The sequence below is a fragment of the Pinus tabuliformis genome, chromosome 1_2, assembly GCF_031772625.1.
Source record: "Pinus tabuliformis cultivar Carrire ecotype Pingquan chromosome 1_2, CPIR1, whole genome shotgun sequence".
NCBI classification, from domain to species: Eukaryota; Viridiplantae; Streptophyta; class Pinopsida; order Pinales; family Pinaceae; genus Pinus; species Pinus tabuliformis.
The window spans coordinates 815,421,319-815,438,055 of NC_142298.1; positions in this window are offsets into that span (position 1 = coordinate 815,421,319).

Genomic DNA, 16,737 nt, shown 5'->3' on the forward strand with positions numbered 1-16,737 from the left:
AGAGTCCTAATCAAAATAGGAACTGATAAGACACATGTCTTCTTATAGTTACAATACAATTAGGAGATGTGACAGATATCCTCATGATCCCATAATTCTTTCCACTCAAATTCGAATTTGGCCTTAGAGTGCCACATAAGGGTCTTTTAGAAGCCTCCTTTCAACCTACACATGTCAACAATCTCAATCTATTTGTTAGATATAAGCATATGCACATTATTTTCTAATTTTTAACCACAAATTCACTTAAAAGGATTAGAATTAATAAAGATTGGAAAAACATAAATGTGGCCCAATGATAATGAAAGTGGGATGAATGTTGTGACATAGTAGCGATATGGAGGTGAAATGGAGGTGATATAATGGACATAATAGTGAAAGTGTAATGGAAATGAATGACAATTTCAAGACTCAACATACCCCCCAACTGAAGCTATTGCATGTCCTCATGCAATATATATTACATTAACTCTTTTGATCCTTGAGCTTTGGCTTAACTTTGCATGATATCATTTGATAACTTCATATTTCTGCAAAGTGTTTTACTTGAATTGCAACATGGTTGGTTCTTGTGTTACAACCATTTTTTTTTTTTTGTTGCCTTCTATTTTGATCTTTGAACTTTGCATAATGATATTTTGATTATTTTTGCAAAGTATATCTTTATTGGATTGCATGATGGTTGGTTCTTGTGTGACAACCATGATTTTGTTTGTATCCAATTTATTCTTTAAGAACTTTTTCAAAAGCCATTGTATGCTCATATTAGCAATGTAATAATTACTATATGTTGGAAGTATGTGGGCTCCTGAATATGATATGGGCATGGAAAGATATGAAGATGAATGTATTTCCCCCTCCAACTGATGGTATTGACAATTTTATGAAATGAGGGAGAGAAACGTTTTTCCAACAATTATCATTCTAGCTTTTTTTATGGAATTCTATGGTCAAAAGTTAGAAAATGACGTACCTTCACTTACCCTTTGGAATGGATGAGTTGTATGTGTAGTGGCTGAAAATTTCTGATCATATTCTTCTTCAAGTGGCTGAACAAGAGGAGTCAAGGATAGAGAGATAAGATGAATTTTGATTGCTTCTACTAAAACTTGCTGAATCTGCTCCAAAACGCTGAAAATAATAGTCTTCATGTCTTCAAAACTCGTTGGCACAATTCCTACTATGTGAAAAGATGTTCTGATGTCGAAAATAGTAGGAAATTGTTGGCTTAGTGGCCATTAATGGATGCCACTAGTCAACACGAGAACTCTCACCATTGATGACAATGAGAGTCAAGATGCCCAAACACATCTTACTAGGTACGAATGAATTTGTCGATGTCGAGTCACCTAGAAGATCTGATGAACAAGGGACATTAATGTATTCCCATTGAGTGTCAGCATGAGGACTTGCCATTAAGGCATGCAAGCCTCAAGGTGTTTTTACAAAGAACTTAGACTCAAAGGACTATGGACTCAATAATTTGCATTGAAGCAGGGCTTATTTGCGGAATGAAAATGACAGGAAATGGAAGATGAAAATGGAAGATGGCAATGGAGAACAGAAATGGCAATGGACAATAAGCATGTGAATGAGCCTCTTTCTTTTATTTGTGGGTTATGAATGGACAAAAAGAGATGGAAAGTGTATGTGAATGTAAATGGAAAATATGGAGTGAAATGAGGTGAATGGTTTATTATGAAGTATGGATGTGATGGATGGATGTGATGGAGACAATAGTATCTGAAAGTTTTTCAAGTGTTTGGATCTGATTTTGCATCAACATATTTCCTCTTTGTTGTTGATCATCTTCTTATGAAACAAATTGGTCTCTTGGAGAGACACCATTCTCTTGTAGTCATTTGTCCTTCCTCCTGGAACCTGCAAAAAACTAATACTTCTTCTGCAATGGAATGTAATTTTATCAAAGGAGAGAGGTGATCAATCTCTATAGTTATGATATTTACACACAAAACAAAGAATTTGTATTAATGAAACAAGTTCTCAAAGAAAAAATCAAAAGAATTTATACCTGCTTTGGAATTGCTGCCCAAGTTGAATGTTGTTTCTTTTCAGCAATTTATTTCATTATTTGCCATTTAAAACTCTAATGATAGATTTCTCATTGTGTAGATCTTGTTGAAATCTTTCCAGTGATACTTAAATCATCAAAATCTGATTTTGTATGAGAAAGATAGGCTAATTTGAACAATGAGGTTTTTCTGGATGCGGAATTAGAGAACAGCTGCAGAATTGGACTTTAGCTGCGGAATGTGCACGGTTCTGTAGCTAAAAATATTGAATACAAAGTTAGCCATTCATCTTTCATCATCAGTTCAAAATTAATCAATACCTTCAGAAAAGTGAGCAAATAACTTATTCATTTCATTGATTCAAAATTATTATTTTTTTCTTGACATGCAGTGACTCAGTGTGGCGACTCAGTGATAACACACAATTTGACTTCCCTTTGACCAGGGTTTTTTCATCAAATTGGATCAAATGAATAGGACACCATCCATGTACTAACATTCCCCCAGCTACCCATGTGGCTTGTTTTTCTTGATGACACTTGCAACCTAGAGTTTAACAAAACAGCTGCGGAAAGTTAAGCCAGCTGCGGAAAGTTGAATCAGCTGCGGAAAGTTAAGCCAGCTTCGGAAAGTTGAATCAGCTGCGGAAAGTGACTGAAACAGTCAACCATCAATTTTACGCATATTTTGGATACTTTTTTTCATGCATAGCTTTTTATCTCTTCCGCACTTTCTTGTGGAGTTTCTGTAACCTTAAAAGTGAGTGATTCATCTTTAAAACAGAGGTTTTCAGTTGAAACAAAACCAACCAAAAAGATATTGATCCCTTCTCTAATTGAAAATGCCAGTGTTACTACACAATAAGCCTCAGGCTTCCCATACAGACAGCAGATAAAATCTGATAAATAGTCAATGATACTAAGGTCGTGCTCAATAATAACATAATTGTTTGGCCTGAGCAGGGACTGGACTATTTGTGCAGCTTTATGCTATAACAATACGCTGTTTTGAATCCAAGTATGCAATTGTAACTCGCTGTAATTTTCCACCAGAAAAGATTTACTATATTAATTTTTCAATTTGAAGTGGTTTCATGACATCAAATGTGAATTGAGTGTGCGTATATGAATCACGGTTTTTTTGTGTGCAATAAATGCCTAACAGTTGACTGGAACTTCCGTTGATTTTCTACGGTTTGTATGACACATTGGATTCAGGGTTCTCCACATCTGTCTACAAGTTCTGGTTTCAGCATGCATATAAACATTGTCTTCCCTATTCCATTTTCTCCCAACATTTAACCGGAAGTAACGGAACAGGTACAGATGGGTGGCAGCGACTTCATGGGGTTTAATGACAGAGAGTCGTGTTCAATTGGGATACGTCTCTAAACAGGTGTGAGTTTATTAAGATGGAAGGCGTGTAATCAGGTTTTAGATGCCAGCATACAGTTTATTCCCAATTAGAATTCCCTTCCTCAGGCACGCCGAATTGAATCACACATCAAACTATCAGTTAATTAATTCAAATTTCGTTTTTTTCCCCCACGGCTTGCAAAAATGGCCTCCAAAGAACCGAAGATTTCTCCCAGACCGCCACAAATTTATTCAAACGGTTTCTGGGTTATCTAATTGACCCAGCTGGAAAAAAAACCAATGTTTTATTTTTTTCATATTCACCTCCGTTTGGGCAAATCGAGCATTTGAAATTAGACATTTTTCTGTGTTTTGCGTTTTTCCTGAGTTAACATTTTTTTACTGTTCTGCATTATTACGAATTGTTGCATTCGGCCTTCTGGTTTGATTTTCTGCGTAATTGCCTTAGTTTTTCTTGTCACTAATGGTGGTCCACCTTCACGGAGTGGGAGTGAACAATCCACAAATTAATTATGCTGACAGTCCAAAAAAAATGAATGCACAGAACAGTACACACATCTTGTTGCGTATTGATAAATGGCATGGCATGGGCAGGAAGAACAAACAAGATTGATTGGCTTAATTGATAGGATTACAGGGCCAGTGGAAACAGACACGATAGTCTCCCATCTAACAAGCTACCCCTCCCTTGAAGAGTTTTTTTTTTTTTTTCTCAGATAGATTACTTTGGATGTTGATGTACCTCACCTACAGATTTGATTATGGATTAGAAAGGGAACTTTGAGGTGCACGCTGAAGAGAGACAGGGCATGGAACTTAGCTTTAGAGGAAGTGACACACCTGGAGTGTTATCTCCAAAAATGCACGATTCCATCCTCAAACAAGGAGCTCAATCCACCTTAACAATAATAAATTTCAGCCTCTAAAAAGAAATGCCGAGGCCCCTTGTCTTTGTTTGTCCATTAGCCCTTACTCAATTGCTCCTTATTGATGTCCATAGATGCTCCATGTACATGTCTTCATAGCATATGCTTAGTCATACCTGCATTTTCATTTTATTGCACTAACATCTTGACTGTAAATTTGAAAAACAGAGTGGTGGCTGCGGAAACGGCTTCTGGCTGCGGAAACTGATTCCAGCTGCGGAAACTTGGCACAACAACCACTTAGCTAAATAGAGATAGTTAGGCAATCTGAATGGAAATGATCATGGGAAAAAAATCTTTTATTGATGAAATGGATGGCACGGAGTGAAAATGGAAATGAAATGAAGTTTATTTTGTCTCTTTTTTTTTTTGAATCAATTGAAATGATGAAGTTTATTTTGTCTCCTATTTTTTTTCTTTTTTTTTTTAGGCATAAAAATCCTTTTTCTGATCCTCCAGATCACACAAAGTGCAGGAGGAGAGCATAATCAAGAATTATTAATTTTTTTTTACTTAACAATCATTTTCTGATCCTCTAGATCACATGAAGTGCAGGAGGAGAGCATACTCAAGAATTATTAATTTTTTTAGATGTAAGAAATAAGGTCTCCTAATTACACTTCCCCGGCAATGGCGCCAAAATGTCTAGTCAATTTAACGTCTTAAATTGCTCTATATAAATTATTAGTCCGGGTATCGTAAACTGATGAAGTGTGGTGCACTATATGTGCTTAGTTAACCTTTTTCTTACTTCGTTGTTTTATAGTTTATGTTGTTTTTGGGGTTTTGTTCTTGTTGGTTTTCTAAAGTGTCTAATGCAAATGGAAATCCTATTCTAAGGTCTTAAGAATACTTTTAAAGGACAAGTATGGATAGAGATTTCAAGACAAGGCCTATGTCCCTAATGGTAACTTCCAAAACTTAGCACTTCAAAAGATCTTAAAACATGTTATTGATGGAATTAGTACTTAAACAAAAGTGTAAATATGCAGCTACTTCAATCAAAATAGAATGCAACAATCAAAGATTGAGCTAGTGACTATGAGACCCAGTATCCTTGCTGTTGTATAAAAAGAAAACTGAACTTAAAGCAATTCAAAAACTGTAAGCAAAGCAAACTAAATCACACTACTTCAACTCATATTCTGACCCCTCACCTTTCGACTCGCTCTGGCTATAGGAGGCAATCATAAACAAATTGAGTAATCTGATATCTAAATTGCAGGAAAGTAAACTAAATCATACTACATCAAATAATATTCTGATTCCTCACTATTTGAGTCGCTTGGCTATAGGAAGGTAATCATAAACAAATGGAGTAATATGATATCTAAATTGCATGAAATGAAATTGCATAAAATGAAACTAAGATTAAACTACTCATTCATACTTCAATCCCTGAAAATGACATAAGTAATCTAATCACTAACTTGCAGGAATGTAAATGAGCAAAACAAGACTGAAAGAAATAACAATGCTGGAATTAGAACTCAGAAAATAAATCAGCAGAAGGACAAGATGATTCTATCATGTCATTAGTCATTAAAAGGCTATGTGCATCACTAATCTACAATCAACCGGTTGAACACAATTGCATGAATTAAAATTGCATGAATGAAAAATCTATTCTATAAAACTTGAAAGCAATCAAATGACATAATTAAATCAAAGCAAAATTTACAAAATGAAATCTACTCTACCTTACATTCTAATATGCTCCATGACATCTACTTCACATCTCCTTCCATGTTGAGAACATCAAAGCTTTATTCAAATTCTTCAAAATTACAAAGTGCAACAAAGTTCTCCAAAGCTTTCAAAAGCCATCAAAGAAGAACTACAAACTCCAAGCTAAAGAACTCACAAGCTAAAAGACTTAAGAACTAAGGGACTAATAATCTAGGGACTAATAAGCTAACAAATGAAGGAGAGAGATCTCCTATTTATACAAAAATATGAGAGCCATCTCATTAATGAGAGTCCATGAATCTCTCCCTCTACCTCTAGAGTCCTAATCATAAGAGGAACTGATAAGACACATGTCTTCTTAGAGTTACAATACAATTAGGAGATGTGACACATATCCTCATGATCCCATGATTCTTTCCACTCAAATTCGAATTTGGCCTTAGAGTGCCACATAAGGGTCTTGTAGAAGCCTACTTTCAACCTACACATGTCAACAATCTCAACCCATTTGTTAGATATAAGCATATGCACATTATTTTCTAATTTTTAACCACAAATTCACTTAAAAGGCTTAGAATTAATAAAGATTGGAAAAACATAAATGTTGTTAGAAAATTATATATTATGGAGCAATGGATCACATAAAATATTGCAGAAATATAAACAAAAAAAACGCACAAAACAAGAGAGACACAGATATACGTGGTTCACCCAGTTTGGGCTACGTCCACCCCGAACAGCCAGTCCTTCCTTTTCTATTATTCAGCAAAATGAAGAGACACAACCTACAACAAAACCGCTATAATATCCTCTGTTTTCTCTCACAGTCTCACCTCTCTATTTCTCACTCACCCAGAATACACATCTATATCACATCCTCAAATAAAATACCCTCATACAAATAGAGGGGGTGCCTTCTAGGGCAAAAATCCTTAAACTAAACATAAGTTCTACTGTCAGATCATCCGCCTAATGAACGGCCCAGATTGACTCGAAATTACTATACTTTTACAAGGCAATTTTACATTTGTTTTTAGCTTCGGGGGCGCTGCCCCCAAGCCCCCGCCGGGGGACCGCTGGCCCCCGGACCCCCGCGGGGGGGACAAGTCCCCCTTGCACCCCCCCACGTGGAGGGGTGTACAAGACTTCCTAGGGTATACATCCGGCTGAAACAAAGACCTTTGAACAATCATGCTCCACACACAACAAATGTGGCCCAATGATAATGAAAGTGGGATGAATGTGGTGACATAGTAGTGATATGGAGGTGAAATGGAGATGATATAATGGACATAATAGTGAAAGTGTAATGGAAATGAATGACATTTTCAAGACTCAACACAGAGTATGGAGGACTGTCTGTAGGAATATGAGCCTCTTCTAGGATGAAATTCTGAAAAATTTGAGATCTCTTGGGAAGGTCCAGCTTTAAGTACAGATCAAGTAGGTTTTCAATAGAAAATGGGGTTTCATTAGGCTTTGGTTGGATCTGCAACATTTTATTTATTGACTTTGTGGTGATTGGGAATAAAATCTACTAGTTAGGAGAGACTATGGCTCTTTGACTTGGGATATAACAGAGTTGGCATAGGTGGATGATTTCAAGGAACTGGTATACCCGTGGGAACAAGTATTTGGGTAAATTAGACTCCCATAACTGAATATCATCATTTAGGTTGAGGAATTTGTCTTTACTCCAGCAGTGGAGTTTCAGTAGATGGCTAGGGGAGGTTGTGTCTTTGATTTAGAAATCTTTGTTGGTCAATGGGAGGTGGTCAATATTCAGGTGAGGAGTTTGTAGGGGTTTTTCATTCAGAATGCTTTGGGAAGCCATAGATTTGTTTATTTTATTGAATTAATCACTATCTGGCTTAAGGAGTAGGCTTAGGACCTCTAGAAAGATGAATATAGTTTGCAACAAAGGGTTTGGAATGCAACAATGGCTTGCTTTAGGTTGGTTAGGCTTTTAATTGGTTTAATTGATTAACTCATTAAAAATGTTGTGCAAAGCTTAAGTATAGGCCTTCTGGTACTTCCAGAATATCTGGAAAACGAAGATTTGATATGTAGAAGGGCTCTCTGGGGGAAGCGAATGTTTTCTGAGGCGTCAATGGTCTTTATGCTACTTCAAATCAGAGTCTGCAATGTCTTCTAGTTGTAAATGGGTTAAAACAATTGAGGAGAGTTTCTAGGCTTTAGAATTGGTCAGCAGAGGTTCTTTGCAACAGAATAACATTGAAAAGGATGGAAATGGAAACTTTTTGGTTTTTGACCAACAATGGTTAAATTTTGGGCATGGGGTTAAGTTTGAATAGCAGGCGGTTTCATCTTACTTGAGGAGGCGGTATTGTGGTTCATCACACCACTTTTGAGTGGTAGGTGGTATTTTTCTGAGGATGTAATATAACGTGGGGCTGCCATGTAGCAAAAAGGTGGGCGGGGAAAACTGCAAATCTCGCGTGCTTTTGAGATGTTAAAGATCGGATTTCAGAGTGCGCAATATGGGATGTGGTACGTTGGATCTGGAGGTGGGTGATCAGAGGGTTATCGCGTGGTGGAGTTGTGAGGGATGAGTCGAGGTGTTGATTGGTGGGGCCCGGGGATAAGTTATGCGTTAGGTATTAAAATAGAAGTGGAGACCATGGGTTATATGTCGGAGAGTTATAACCCATATGTTAAGGTTTTTAGGGATCGGGGGTATAATATAGTGGGAAGGTGAAATATATAAAGTGGGACTATAGGTTAGAATAATATAAAGGGTTTGGGGAATACAAGAGTGGGTGTTTAGAAAAAAATTTGGGATGAGTTAAAAGGGTATCAGGGAGGGTTTTTCAATGGGGCCCGATACATTTTAACTTTTTAAACTTAGGATAAGGGGGTTTTAGTGGGTTTACAAGGGAAAATGAGATGAAATAATGGAAAAGGTAAAATGAATGGGAAGGGATATTTTTACAAGGGGAAATGAAGAGGGAAGGGTCCTTTGGAATCAAGAAGGGGAAAAATATTAGGGAATGAAAAGTAATGAAGGGGTAGTGAAGGGAAATTAATAATTTAGACATGTAAGGGGTTTAGTGAAATGAGAGGAAATTAGTGAATGAGCTTTAGTATTCAGGCCTAAAATTATATAGAACTTTTAGGATAAATACCCAAAGTAATATACAACTTTTGTGAATGTCCTCTTTCTTTGATAATTCCTCCTACACATGAAACATAGGATTAAGCATGATGAAGGTGGATTTGAGCTAGAAACCTTATGCATTCCAAAACCTCTTTTACCTACCCTTTATTTACCCTAGCATTTTCTCTTCATTTATTGGGTGCATTTGAGCTTGCTGACCCTTTATTTCTTTTTCTTTGATAAGAAAACTATCTAATTCTAATCTTATAACTTCCAATGGCTCAAATTAAGCTGATGAGCTCATTATTATTCTCTACCTAACTACTGATCTGCCAAGATTAAACAGTTTGGCTAGATCTTTATTCTCTATCTATTAGCATGAAATTTAAATCATGAATGAATCAAGATTAAACTATTTGACCATCATGGATTGTGGCATTTTTTACAAGCTGCACACAATCTTATTTTGCAAGGCAAAGTAAAAAGTAGTGGCATTTGAATTTGCATCATCTCTTTTTGGTGGGGTTCATATTTTATGTTATTTTTTGATCCTTTTCTTTTAGTCCTTTGATTTTTCTTTTAGGACTTAGCCTCTTTACATTTTTTATTTCTAATATGGGAAAAAAATTTGGAGAAAGCAAAAGTATGTACAATATTACCAGACTTAATCATAGTCAATTCAAAATTATGAATCCTATTTTTATAGGACCCTAACAGGGAACACCTTCCTTGGTGTTAAAACACACCAAGACCTTAGAAAAACCACTGAAAAGCAAACATACTACTTATGGAGCTTTATAACTTAACTCGTTGTAACATTTACAATGAAGGACCTGCTCAAAAGAAAAACATCATGAAAACATGACAATATAATAACCATACTGCTTATTGGAGTTTTATAACTTAGCTCATGGCAATATTTACATCCATATACATATACTTATACAAATATAAAAAAGTCAGCAACACATATGCCAAACATAAACCAACATCAAACGAAAATTGATTTGTGTCAACTGACAAACAATGAAGGATATAGGGTCTGCATCTAATCCACCATCTCCCATGTAGCTTCTTCAGGCCCAAATTGCTTCCTATGCACTTTAACTTGCTTTATGGCTTTGTTCCTGAGCATGAGATGTTCCCCCTGTAATATGAACTGAGGCTCCAGCTGAAACTATCCTTCTTGCTCCACCTGGAATACAAACCAATCAATAACATGATCAACATCCTTTATATACTCCTTAAGCATGGACGCAACACACTATTCATCAAACACATGAATGTATCTAGAACATTAGTCAAACCGAATGGAACAACAACAAATTCATAATTCCCATACCTGGTCCTGAATGCATTCTTGAAGATATCCTCTTCCTTGATGCGTACCTGATGGTATCTCGATCACAAGTCGATGTTAGAGAACACTGTTGCTCCCTTTAGCTGATTGAACAAGTCATCAATCCTTGGCAATGGATATCCATTATTAATGGTCACTTTTCTCAGCTGCCTATAGTCAATGCACAATCTAAGGGTACCACCTTTCTTCTTTACGAACAACACTAGTGTGCCCCAAGGTGATACAATGGGTATGATGTGTCCTTTTTCCAACATATAGTTTAGCTGCAACTTCAACTCTACCAACTCAGGCGTGCTTTTCTTGTAAGGTTCTTTTGATGTTGGAGCTGCCCCTGGCACTAACTCGATAGAAAATTCTACCTCCTTGTGAGATGGAACTCTGTAATGTCCTCCAGAAATGCATCCCGAAAGTCATGCAATACTGGGTACCTACTCAACACATTAGCATCCTCAACCTCCTTATACTTGTCACTGGAAATGTGTACTGCAAACATCACACGACCTTTTTTACAACTATGCTTAGCCTACATAGTAGTAACCATCCTCACTAATGTAGGATTCTTCTTTCTCTACATATCCTCTTTTCCCCACTATCATCCACACACTCAATGGCCTTGTCGAACCAATCCACTTTGGTTCTGTAAAGGTATAACCAATCCATACCCAAAAGCATACTATATAATCCCAATGGAAATACATTAAAATGTGCTTTTGTAGGCATACCATTCAACTCAAATGCACTATCTCTTACCCAATGGTGAACTCACTTCTTTGCACCTGTAGCCAACTATACCAACCAAGATTCTGTATGAACTTCTTTTCTCAAACCACACTTATCCACCAGGTCAGTATTAATATAACTATAGTTAGTTCCAATATCAATCGAAATATAAACAACCTGATCCATATCAATGATCGATACCTCGTGATCCACTTGCCTGTTTTCCATAGCTACATAAATATGAGGAATGCAATGACCAACATCACCAACTGTATGTGCCTCCTGAGCACTATAGATATGGATTCTACCACCACTATGATACTGTGGAAAATTCCTCTTATGATTATCCTTACCACATATCCAAAACTGCAATGGTTCCCTACCACCGCCTCTAGCCTGTTACTCTCCATGTCCCTTCTTAGTTGTATTGAATAACTTGTAAGGAATTGCATTATCTTTCTCACTTCCATCTTGAGGTCTTCCTCACTTTGGTGGCCATTTTACTTTAGTTTTGTCATTTTTTTTCAAGTCATGTTTTGGCTCAACTTTTCACTTCCACTGCTAATAAAAATTACTTCAACTTTTGGATGGCCTCCTCTAATGAACTAGGCTCATCGAACTCAATCTGGTATCTATATGCAATTGGAAATCCACTGATGAATATATGAACCTTGGCCTTCTCCTCTTTGAGGTAAGGCACATATCTCAACAACTTCAAAAATCCGCTATTATATTCCTCATCTGTCATAGAACCTATACACAACTCATAAAACTCCTTAGATCTATCATCATAGTACCTCTCAGACAAGTACTTCTTCTTGAAGAGCCTTTCAAACGCATGACAAGTCATATAATCCTCATGTATTTCCTTGACATTCTTCACGTCTTCACATCAAATATCCGCTCTACCTTTGAGACTGAAAAGGGCTATCCTTGCTTTCATGTTTTCTGATTAATCATGAAATCTAAAGAATTTCCTCATGCCAATCAACCAAGCCTCTACATCTTGCGACTTTTTCATCTCTCCATTAGAGGTAGGTGGCTTTGCCTTCTTGAACTTATCCAACAAGTATCCCCTATCATTCCTCCTGTATAGATGATAATGATGACGATCATGATGTCAATCAGAACTAGAACTAGAGTAGTACCTGTGTTTGTCATCCCTCCTATCCAGAGTCTCCAACATCCTACCATCTCTGATAGTGTCATATCTATCTGACCTATGTCTACTATGAGACCTGCTACCATATGCCCCATTGGTTATGTCCTCATGTCCATGGATGAACCAAAGAGATCCCTATCACTGCAAATTTGACAAACTCTGAAGTAATATCACATTCACCTCTCCTTGTTTCTCTTGTGCCTGTATGATTTTGTCATTGTCTACTTTGCAACTCCTTATTTTCTTCCTTCAGGATTCTCAATGTGTCTTCTAAGTCAGAAGAGTGATCCACACCACACTACCAATTTGATGCATAGGGATATTATATGTAGTCTACCACCTTACTTATAGCCATCTGATCTCTTTCCTGCAAGGCATACTATGTCAGCTAAACCAAATCAACAGAAATCAACGTACCTTAGCATAACTCAGGGAGGATACCTTTCCTGCAAGATCATCAAATCAACATGATGCATATACAACATAACCATAATAACATATAGACATATATCAATAAGTTCATCAATGAATAACAATCATACTAACTAGGTTCCAGTCATCAATGCAAGGCCATATCAATAATGCACGCTATGACCTCATGCATGAAAACAACCATTACTCCATTACACACATTTCCTCATGCAATTATCCACCTGCATAAGAAATTTTTAATCAACTACACATATGTATAACCGCATGTAGCCTAGTATAGTCGATCAATTATTGTAATCAACCTACAAGACTGATGCATGTAATCAAATAACCAAGAATGCAACCCAATGTGCAAGGATGTAATCAAGCTACATATAAATGTATAACTAGTCATATACTCATGACGATGCATTCCATCAAATTGACATCAAGCTCCTGATCATAACCTTACTACTACCATGATCAATATGATGCAATGCAACAAGAACATGGAACACAAGTGTAAGAGCCACAAACGCAACTGACATGTATGCATGACCAACACATTCACCCATATATGTAGCGCCAAATATGACTCTAAGAGAACATAACCATTCTCTAATACCAATCTGTACCACCCCCTCCCAAGTATACCCAAAGTAGCCATGCCAACCGGGGTAAACATGAGGAGAGATGCCACTACAATCTGATTTGACCTCCTATGTAACCTTAAGGTAGTGGAATCAATGGAACATCACATACAGGCATCCAACATCATGAAAAGAACCCTCAGGAGACAAGTCGGCCACTCAGAAAACCTATCCCTAGGTCCCACTACTCTTCTGCAGCTCTTAGGCCATAGTCACTCTCATGCTATAGGCAAGGTAGTGGCCAACAACCTAAAGTCGCTCTCATAGGCCTACTTGCCAGCAAGTGTGGACCAAAATTACCATTTCTGTGCTAGTGATCTCGAGATTTAAGCCACTTTTCTAGCCCAGAATCTTGGCCTCTTCCTAGAACTTGTTGTAACTTCCAAAATTCATTAAAAACATAATAACAATGATAATCAATCAAAAATCACCCTCAGGACTAGGCTTGAGCATCCCCAGCTGGGATTGACATTCTGTCAAACACTTGGCATCAATGCAACCTATAGGTATAGGATACAAGAGAAAGCATAAATGACTGAAACAACTTATGAAACATAACCAAAAGGATCACCTCCTTCTCCATTGAACTACCACATCATCAATTAGGTCTTGCATTCACCCATTTAATAGTTACAAGTAAATATATAAAATAACCATGACATGAACCAGTCATTCAATCATGCTTATAACCAACATAAAACCATATAAATATCAGAGATACGACAACCATTAAATCCACATATAAATCAAAGCAAAATTAAGAGAACTTAGCTCTTATTAATAATAGGAAAATTCGACTAGGTTCAAGACTTCAACGTACCACTCGACCATAGACATGGCTGAAACAAATATCTCTTTCAACCATTCACAACCATACCATATTCCAAGCATGAATGTGGGATATCATAGAACAACCAATCCAAGAACAACCAAGGGAATCCAAAGGTTAAACCACCTCCATCCTCACCAAATCGTGATCACACCAAAACAAATGCTCCGATCACACGAACAGAAATTGGAATTCCATCCAGAATCCATCACTATCCCTAAGGAATTTTCCATCTCCTTGTCTCTCAGGATTTACTGCAATCCAAAATTGGATCACTAAGCTCTAAACCAACACTACTCCCTTAGGCTTTACCATGTATCTTGTCAAAACTAGTCAAGGGATTCCTAGGCCTTTGGGAATGAACCTTGAGACCACCTCCACCTCAGATTCTGAAATCCATTCGAAAAACCAAAGCTCAAAAACCGAAATAAACATCCCATCATACCAAGGCATCAAGTAAAAGGCTAGTTTAAGCTGACATCCACTACCATAACCTGGCAAAACCATGCCACCGACAACAACATAACCATACACCAACATGCAAAACCATGCATGTACAAATTAGCTAGGAAATCACACATGCAAAAGGTTACTTGCAAGTATTCCTGCTAAATTTTCTTGTTCTTGCTTTCCTTTCCTTGCTTCATACCAGAGTTCTCCAAGAAAACTCTAAGTGACAAAGAGAGTGAGAGAGAGAAAGAATAATGGGAGAGCTCCAAACTTGAACTAACAAAAGTCATGAACTAATCCTCAGAAGCCTTTTTATTCAGGAGGCCTCTATTTTCTTCATTTTCTATTATTTTCCTTCATTTTCCTCCTCCCATGTAACCTATGACATTTCACCTTACTTTTCTCTTAATTTCCTTTATTTTCATAAATAAATGTGCCAAAATGGCTTTTTCATTTTAACGCCTTTGCCTTAGGCTTTGCCAATTTCCCTTAGGAAAAACACACATTCAGTGATACCCACTAGGATATATTTTCCCAACATTCAACTTCGAAAGCGTATCCCTTATCCGTGGACTTGTTTTGCCTTTATTAACAGTTATTACATGAAATTTTCCACCAGGGATGTTACAAAGAATATGAACTTACATGCTCAAATATCATAGTTAAAGTGCTAGTTTAGTTTAAAATATGGTAGTTTCAATGGTTTTTCTTTCGGAATGAATGTGTCTTACACAAGAAATTGTAACAACCTCCTCCCACACTTACCTAGGTTCACCATTCCACTGGGGTAAATATGTGATGAAGAGTTATTATGATATGACTCATCCTCCTAGGTACAATTAAAGAATTGGACTTGACAGACTAAAACCTTACTAACTTTCCTCAAGAGATACAAGACCGCCAGGATCCAAACAACCACTCCAAGTGCCAAAACCTTGGGCCAACTTGACTTTTCTAGTGATCTAGACTCCCGGATGCTTGCATAAAAAGGATAGCTAGTGACTGTAACCCTCCAGTCACATGGATGACCCTGCTTCCTAGTGACAGTAGTCTAAATTAGCCATTTATGTGTAAGCGACCCCGAGATTTGGGCCACTTTTAAGGGCTAGGATCCAGACCTTTGCCCAAAAATTGACAAAAATTTCCAAAATGATAAATAGAATTAAGACACAGCCATTAATATAAAACTTGATCAAGGACTTGACCTAACTAGGCCTAACATTGACAGACATTCTATCAAACACATAGTGAACATGTAATCTACAGGTCATCATTACATATTGGAACATAGAGGTCTGAAACTTATCTGGGAATCATCAATAAGGTCTAATTCCCTCTAATGATAGCTTCAATAACATCTATTAGGTCTTGCATTCAATAACCATTCATTTACCAATCAAAACATGATAATATCCATAACTTGAATCTATCATAAAACCATGCTTACAACCAACATATAACCAAAATAATAATATGATAGAACAAACATCAAAGGCACATCATAACAAGTACATTTAATCATAAAATACAAGAGGAAAATATCTCTTATTAACATATGCAAATCCAACCAAGTCAGGTACTTCCACATCCCAGCTGACCATAGATTGGGCTGAACCAAATATTTGTTTCATCCAATCATCCCCATGCCATATTCCAAGCATGAATATGGGACTCACAAGAATAAAAAAAGGGCTTGCTCAGGCTTTCCGACAATCTTACCAAAACTGTTCAAGGGACTCCTAGGCTAGAAACTCTCACCTATACAACTAGGCTTTACTGCAATCCCGCCAAAATTGGTCAAGGGATCACTAGGCCTTAAACAAGCTTAGATTCCTCTAGATTTCTTCACCAATACCTTGAGGAATTTTCTCATCTCCACCCTCAAGCTTTACCGCAATCTCGTTATTACCGGTCAAGGGATTCCTAGGCCCTTAGGAATTTTCCCTAGACCACCTCACCCAATTCTAAAACTATCCGACAATCCAAAGCTCAAACAAGTAAAAGAAGCCCATC